This window comes from Hippocampus zosterae, unplaced genomic scaffold (assembly GCF_025434085.1).
Source record: "Hippocampus zosterae strain Florida unplaced genomic scaffold, ASM2543408v3 HiC_scaffold_22, whole genome shotgun sequence".
NCBI lineage: Eukaryota > Metazoa > Chordata > Actinopteri > Syngnathiformes > Syngnathidae > Hippocampus > Hippocampus zosterae.
This window is the reverse complement of record NW_026262818.1, coordinates 1,321,094-1,330,000: the sequence shown is the minus strand read 5'-3', so window position 1 is coordinate 1,330,000 and position 8,907 is coordinate 1,321,094.

The window sequence follows — 8,907 nt, the reverse complement described above, 5'->3', positions numbered from 1 at the left end:
GCCTCTTCTCCGGCCACACCCGGCCGCCGGGCCGGCCCGCACCCCGCCATTGAGACTGCACGGGGATTATTTTTTTTTTTAACTCGGCCGCCGGGCCGGGGCGGGCTTCGCCCCCGGTACCTCCAGCCGCTACTATTTCCGCGGGCCGCGTTCCAAAACTATTAACCCCGGCCAAGAGGCCTCTTCTCCGGCCACACCCGGCCACAGGGCCGGCCCGCACCCCGCCATTGAGGCTGCACGGGGATTATTATTTTTTTTAACTCGGCCGCCGGGCCGGGGCGGGCTTCGCCCCCGGTACCTCCAGCCGCTACTATTTCCGCGGGCCGCGTTCCAACACTATTAACCCCGGGCAAGAGGCCTCTTCTCCGGCCACACCCGGCCGCCGGGCCGGCCCGCACCCCGCCATTGAGACTACACGGGGATTATTATTTTTTTTAAGTCGGCCGCCGGGCCGGGGCGGGCTTCGCCCCCGGTACCTCCAGCCGCTACTATTTCCGCGGGCCGCGTTCCAAAACTATTAACCCCGGCCAAGAGGCCTCTTCTCCGGCCACACCCGGCCGCCGGGCCGGCCCGCACCCCGCCATTGAGACTGCACGGGGATTATTATTTTTTTAACTCGGCCGCCGGGCCGGGGCGGGCTTCGCCCCCGGTACCTCCAGCCGCTACTATTTCCGCGGGCCGCGTTCCAAAACTATTAACCCCGGCCAAGAGGCCTCTTCTCCGGCCACACCTGGCCACAGGGCCGGCCCGCACCCCGCCATTGAGGCTGCACGGGGATTATTATTTTTTTTAACTCGGCCGCCGGGCCGGGGCGGGCTTCGCCCCCGGTACCTCCAGCCGCTACTATTTCCGCGGGCCGCGTTCCAAAACTATTAACCCCGGCCAAGAGGCCTCTTCTCCGGCCACACCCGGCCGCCGGGCCGGCCCGCACCCCGCCATTGAGACTGCACGGGGATTATTATTTTTTTTAAGTCGGCCGCCGGGCCGGGGCGGGCTTCGCCCCCGGTACCTCCAGCCGCTACTATTTCCGCGGGCCGCGTTCCAAAACTATTAACCCCGGCCAAGAGGCCTCTTCTCCGGCCACACCCGGCCGCCGGGCCGGCCCGCACCCCGCCATTGAGACTGCACGGGGATTATTATTTTTTTTAAATCGGCCGCCGGGCCGGGGCGGGCTTCGCCCCCGGTACCTCCAGCCGCTACTATTTCCGCGGGCCGCGTTCCAAAACTATTAACCCCGGCCAAGAGGCCTCTTCTCCGGCCACACCCGGCCGCCGGGCCGGCCCGCACCCCGCCATTGAGACTGCACGGGGATTATTTTTTTTTTTTAACTCGGCCGCCGGGCCGGGGCGGGCTTCGCCCCCGGTACCTCCAGCCGCTACTATTTCCGCGGGCCGCGTTCCAAAACTATTAACCCCGGCCAAGAGGCCTCTTCTCCGGCCACACCCGGCCGCCGGGCCGGCCCGCACCCCGCCATTGAGACTGCACGGGGATTATTATTTTTTTTAACTCGGCCGCCGGGCCGGGGCGGGCTTCGCCCCCGGTACCTCCAGTCGCTACTATTTCCGCGGGCCGCGTTCCAAAACTATTAACCCCGGCCAAGAGGCCTCTTCTCCGGCCACACCCGGCCGCCGGGCCGGCCCGCACCCCGCCATTGAGACTGCACGGGGATTATTATTTTTTTAACTCGGCCGCCGGGCCGGGGCGGGCTTCGCCCCCGGTACCTCCAGCCGCTACTATTTCCGCGGGCCGCATTCCAAAACTATTAACCCCGGCCAAGAGGCCTCTTCTCCGGCCACACCTGGCCACAGGGCCGGCCCGCACCCCGCCATTGAGGCTGCACGGGGATTATTATTTTTTTTAACTCGGCCGCCGGGCCGGGGCGGGCTTCGCCCCCGGTACCTCCAGCCGCTACTATTTCCGCGGGCCGCGTTCCAAAACTATTAACCCCGGCCAAGAGGCCTCTTCTCCGGCCACACCCGGCCGCCGGGCCGGCCCGCACCCCGCCATTGAGACTGCACGGGGATTATTATTTTTTTTAAGTCGGCCGCCGGGCCGGGGCGGGCTTCGCCCCCGGTACCTCCAACCGCTACTATTTCCGCGGGCCGCGTTCCAAAACTATTAACCCCGGCCAAGAGGCCTCTTCTCCGGCCACACCCGGCCGCCGGGCCGGCCCGCACCCCGCCATTGAGACTGCACGGGGATTATTATTTTTTTTAAATCGGCCGCCGGGCCGGGGCGGGCTTCGCCCCCGGTACCTCCAGCCGCTACTATTTCCGCGGGCCGCGTTCCAAAACTATTAACCCCGGCCAAGAGGCCTCTTCTCCGGCCACACCCGGCCGCCGGGCCGGCCCGCACCCCGCCATTGAGACTGCACGGGGATTTTTTTTTTTTTTAACTCGGCCGCCGGGCCGGGGCGGGCTTCGCCCCCGGTACCTCCAGCCGCTACTATTTCCGCGGGCCGCGTTCCAAAACTATTAACCCCGGCCAAGAGGCCTCTTCTCCGGCCACACCCGGCCGCCGGGCCGGCCCGCACCCCGCCATTGAGACTGCACGGGGATTATTATTTTTTTTAACTCGGCCGCCGGGCCGGGGCGGGCTTCGCCCCCGGTACCTCCAGCCGCTACTATTTCCGCGGGCCGCGTTCCAAAACTATTAACCCCGGCCAAGAGGCCTCTTCTCCGGCCACACCTGGCCACAGGGCCGGCCCGCACCCCGCCATTGAGGCTGCACGGGGATTATTATTTTTTTTAACTCGGCCGCCGGGCCGGGGCGGGCTTCGCCCCCGGTACCTCCAGCCGCTACTATTTCCGCGGGCCGCGTTCCAACACTATTAACCCCGGGCAAGAGGCCTCTTCTCCGGCCACACCCGGCCGCCGGGCCGGCCCGCACCCCGCCATTGAGACTGAACGGGGATTATTATTTTTTTTAACTCGGCCGCCGGGCCGGGGCGGGCTTCGCCCCCGGTACCTCCAGCCGCTACTATTTCCGCGGGCCGCGTTCCAACACTATTCACCCCGGGCAAGAGGCCTCTTCTCCGGCCACACCCGGCCGCCGGGCCGGCCCGCACCCCGCCATTGAGACTACACGGGGATTATTATTTTTTTTAAGTCGGCCGCCGGGCCGGGGCGGGCTTCGCCCCCGGTACCTCCAGCCGCTACTATTTCCGCGGGCCGCGTTCCAAAACTATTAACCCCGGCCAAGAGGCCTCTTCTCCGGCCACACCCGGCCGCCGGGCCGGCCCGCACCCCGCCATTGAGACTGCACGGGGATTATTATTTTTTTAACTCGGCCGCCGGGCTGGGGCGGGCTTCGCCCCCGGTACCTCCAGCCGCTACGATTTCCGCGGGCCGCGTTCCAAAACTATTAACCCCGGCCAAGAGGCCTCTTCTCCGGCCACACCCGGCCGCCGGGCCGGCCCGCACCCCGCCATTGAGACTGAACGGGGATTATTATTTTTTTTTTAACTCGGCCGCCGGGCCGGGCTTCGCCCCCGGTACCTCCAGCCGCTACTATTTCCGCGGGCCGCGTTCCAAAACTATTAACCCCGGCCAAGAGGCCTCTTCTCCGGCCACATCCGGCCGCCGGGCCGGCCCGCACCCCGCCATTGAGACTGCACGGGGATTATTTTTTTTTTTAACTCGGCCGCCGGGCCGGGGCGGGCTTCGCCCCCGGTACCTCCAGCCGCTACTATTTCCGCGGGCCGCGTTCCAAAACTATTAACCCCGGCCAACCCGGCCACCGCGCCGGCCCGCACCCCGCCATTGAGACTGAACGGGGATTATTATTTTTTTTAACTCGGCCGCCGGGCCGGGGCGGGCTTCGCCCCCGGTACCTCCAGCCGCTACTATTTCCGCGGGCCGCGTTCCAAAACTATTAACCCCGGCCAAGAGGCCTCTTCTCCGGCCACATCCGGCCGCCGGGCCGGCCCGCACCCCGCCATTGAGACTGCACGGGGATTATTATTTTTTTTAACTCGGCCGCCGGGCCGGGGCGGGCTTCGCCCCCGGTACCTCCAGCCGCTACTATATCTGCGGGCCGCGTTCCAAAACTATTAACCCCGGCCAACCCGGCCACCGGGCCGGCCCGCACCCCGCCATTGAGACTACACGGGGATTATTATTTTTTTTAACTCGGCCGCCGGGCCAGGGCGGGCTTCGCCCCCGGTACCTCCAGCCGCTACTATTTCCGCGGGCCGCGTTCCAAAACTATTAACCCCGGCCAAGAGGCCTCTTCTCCGGCCACACCCGGCCGCCGGGCCGGCCCGCACCCCGCCATTGAGACTGCACGGGGATTATTTTTTTTTTTAACTGGGCCGCCGGGCCGGGGCGGGCTTCGCCCCCGGTACCTCCAGCCGCTACTATTTCCGCGGGCCGCGTTCCAAAACTATTAACCCCGGCCAAGAGGCCTCTTCTCCGGCCACACCCGCCCACCGGGCCGGCCCGCACCCCGCCATTGAGACTGCACGAGGATTATAATTTTTTTTAACTCGGCCGCCGGGCCGGGGCGAGCTTCGCCACCGGTACCTCCAGCCGCTACTATTTCCGCGGGCCGCGTTCCAAAACTATTAACCCCGGCCAAGAGGCCTCTTCTCCGGCCACACCCGGCCACCGGGCCGGCCCGCACCCCGCCATTGAGACTGCACGGGGATTATTATTTTTTTTAACTCGGCCGCCGGGCCAGGGCGAGCTTCGCCACCGGTACCTCCAGCCGCTACTATTTCCGCGGGCCGCGTTCCAAAACTATTAACCCCGGCCAAGAGGCCTCTTCTCCGGCCACACCCGGCCGCCGGGCCGGCCCGCACCCCGCCATTGAGACTGCACGGGGATTATTATTTTTTTAACTCGGCCGCCGGGCCGGGGCGGGCTTCGCCCCCGTTACCTCCAGCCGCTACGATTTCCGCGGGCCGCGTTCCAAAACTATTAACCCCGGCCAAGAGGCCTCTTCTCCGGCCACACCCGGCCGCCTGGCCGGCCCGCACCCCGCCATTGAGACTGCACGGGGATTTTTTTTTTTTTTAACTCGGCCGCCGGGCTGGGGCGGGCCTCGCCCCCGGTACCTCCAGCCGCTACTATTTCCGTGGGCCGCGTTCCAAAACTATTAACCCCGGCCAAGAGGCCTCTTCTCCGGCCACACGCGGCCGCCGGGCCGGCCCGCACCCCGCCATTGAGACTGCACGGGGATTATTATTTTTTTTAACTCGGCCGCCGGGCCGGGGCGGGCTTCGCCCCCGGTACCTCCAGCCGCTACTATTTCCGCGGGCCGCGTTCCAAAACTATTAACCCCGGCCAAGAGGCATCTTCTCCGGCCACACCCGGCCACAGGGCCGGCCCGCACCCCGCCATTGAGACTGCACGGGGATTATTATTTTTTTTAACTCGGCCGCCGGGCCGGGGCGGGCTTCGCCCCCGGTACTTCCAGCCGCTACTATTTCCACGGGCCGCGTTCCAAAACTATTAACCCCGGCCAAGAGGCCTCTTCTCCGGCCACACCCGGCCGCCGGGCCGGCCCGCACCCCGCCATTGAGACTGCACGGGGATTATTATTTTTTTTAACTCGTCCGCCGGGCCGGGGCGGGCATCGCCCCCGGTACCTCCAGCCGCTACTATTTCCGCGGGCCGCGTTCCAAAACTATTAACCCCGGCCAAGAGGCCTCTTCTCCGGCCACACCCGGCCGCCGGGCCGGCCCGCACCCCGCCATTGAGACTGCACGGGGATTATTATTTTTTTTAACTCGGCCGCCGGGCCGGGGCGGGCTTCGCCCCCGGTACCTCCAGCCGCTACTATTTCCGCGGGCCGCGTTCCAAAACTATTAACCCCGGCCAAGAGGCCTCTTCTCCGGCCACACCCGGCCGCCGGGCCGGCCCGCACCCCGCCATTGAGACTGCACGGGGATTATTTTTTTTTTTAACTCGGCCGCCGGGCCGGGGCGGGCTTCGCCCCCGGTACCTCCAGCCGCTACTATTTCCGCGGGCCGCGTTCCAAAACTATTAACCCCGGCCAAGAGGCCTCTTCTCCGGCCACACCCGGCCACAGGGCCGGCCCGCACCCCGCCATTGAGACTGCACGGGGATTATTATTTTTTTTAACTCGGCCGCCGGGCCGGGGCGGGCTTCGCCCCCGGTACCTCCAGCCGCTACTATTTCCGCGGGCCGCGTTCCAAAACTATTAACCCCGGCCAAGAGGCCTCTTCTCCGGCCACACCCGGCCGCCGGGCCGGCCCGCACCCCGCCATTGAGACTGCACGGGGATTTTTTTTTTTTTTAACTCGGCCGCCGGGCCGGGGCGGGCTTCGCCCCCGGTACCTCCATCCGCTACTATTTCCGCGGCCCGCGTTCCAAAACTATTAACCCCGGCCAAGAGGCCTCTTCTCCGGCCACACCCGGCCACCGGGCCGGCCCGCACCCCGCCATTGAGACTGAACGGGGATTATTATTTTTTTTAACTCGGCCGCCGGGCCGGGGCGGGCTTCGCCCCCGGTACCTCCAGCCGCTACTATTTCCGCGGGCCGCGTTCCAAAACTATTAACCCCGGCCAAGAGGCCTCTTCTCCGGCCACACCCGGCCGCCGGGCCGGCCCGCACCCCGCCATTGAGACTGAACGGGGATTTTTTTTTTTTTTTTAACTCGGCCGCCGGGCCGGGCTTCGCCCCCGGTACCTCCAGCCGCTACTATTTCCGCGGGCCGCGTTCAAACACTATTCACCCCGGGCAAGAGGCCTCTTCCCCGGCCACACCCGGCCGCCGGGCCGGCCCGCACCCCGCCATTGAGACTGAACGGGGATTATTATTTTTTTTAACTCGGCCGCCGGGCCGGGGCGGGCTTCGCCCCCGGTACCTCCAGCCGCTACTATTTCCGCGGGCCGCGTTCCAAAACTATTAACCCCGGCCAACCCGGCCACCGGGCCGGCCCGCACCCCGCCATTGAGACTACACGGGGATTATTATTTTTTTTAACTCGGCCGCCGGGCCAGGGCGGGCTTCGCCCCCGGTACCTCCAGCCACTACTATTTCCGCGGGCCGCGTTCCAAAACTATTAACCCCGGCCAAGAGGCCTCTTCCCCGGCCACACCCGGCCGCCGGGCCGGCCCGCACCCCGCCATTGAGACTGAACGGGGATTATTATTTTTTTTTACTGGGCCGCCGGGCCGGGGCGGGCTTCGCCCCCGGTACCTCCAGCCGCTACTATTTCCGCGGGCCGCGTTCCAAAACTATTAACCCCGGCCAAGAGGCCTCTTCTCCGGCCACATCCGGCCGCCGGGCCGGCCCGCACCCCGCCATTGAGACTGCACGGGGATTATTATTTTTTTTAACTCGGCCGCCGGGCCGGGGCGGGCTTCGCCCCCGGTACCTCCAGCCGCTACTATTTCCGCGGGCCGCGTTCCAAAACTATTAACCCCGGCCAACCCGGCCACCGGGCCGGCCCGCACCCCGCCATTGAGACTACACGGGGATTATTATTTTTTTTAACTCGGCCGCCGGGCCAGGGCGGGCTTCGCCCCCGGTACCTCCAGCCGCTACTATTTCCGCGGGCTGCGTTCCAAAACTATTAACCCCGGCCAAGAGGCCTCTTCTCCGGCCACACCCGGCCGCCGGGCCGGCCCGCACCCCGCCATTGAGACTGCACGGGGATTATTATTTTTGTTAACTGGGCCGCCGGGCCGGGGCGGGCTTCGCCCCCGGTACCTCCAGCCGCTACTATTTCCGCGGGCCGCGTTCCAAAACTATTAACCCCGGCCAAGAGGCCTCTTCTCCGGCCACACCCGGCCACCGGGCCGGTGCGCACCCCGCCATTGAGACTGCACGAGGATTATAATTTTTTTTAACTCGGCCCCCGGGCCGGGGCGAGCTTCGCCACCGGTACCTCCAGCCGCTACTATTTCCGCGGGCCGCGTTCCAAAACTATTAACCCCGGCCAAGAGGCCTCTTCTCCGGCCACACCCGGCCACCGGGCCGGCCCGCACCCCGCCATTGAGACTGCACGGGGATTATTATTTTTTTTAACTCGGCCGCCGGGCCAGGGCGAGCTTCGCCACCGGTACCTCCAGCCGCTACTATTTCCGCGGGCCGCGTTCCAAAACTATTAACCCCGGCCAAGAGGCCTCTTCTCCGGCCACACCCGGCCGCCGGGCCGGCCCGCACCCCGCCATTGAGACTGCACGGGGATTATTATTTTTTTTAACTCGGCCGCCGGGCCGGGGCGGGCTTCGCCCCCGGTACCTCCAGCCGCTACTATTTCCGCGGGCCGCGTTCCAAAACTATTAACCCCGGCCAACCCGGCCACCGGGCCGGCCCGCACCCCGCCATTGAGACTACACGGGTATTATTATTTTTTTTAACTCGGCCGCCGGGCCAGGGCGGGCTTCGCCCCCGGTACCTCCAGCCGCTACTATTTCCGCGGCCGCGTTCCAAAACTATTAACCCCGGCCAAGAGGCCTCTTCTCCGGCCACCGGGCCGGCCCGCACCCCGCCATTGAGACTGAACGGGGATTATTATTTTTTTTAACTCGGCCGCCGGGCCGGGGCGGGCTTCGCCCCCGGTACCTCCAGCCGCTACTATTTCCGCGGGCCGCGTTCCAAAACTATTAACCCCGGCCAACCCGGCCACCGGGCCGGCCCGCACCCCGCCATTGAGACTACACGGGGATTATTATTTTTTTTAACTCGGCCGCCGGGCCAGGGCGGGCTTCGCCCCCGGTACCTCCAGCCGCTACTATTTCCGCGGGCCGCGTTCCAACACTATTCACCACGGGCAAGAGGCCTCTTCCCCGGCCACACCCGGCCGCCGGGCCGGCCCGCACCCCGCCATTGAGACTGAACGGGGATTATTATTTTTTTTAACTCGGCCGCCGGGCCGAGGCGGGCTTCGCCCCCGGTACCTCCAGCCGCTACTATTTCCGCGGGCCGCGTTC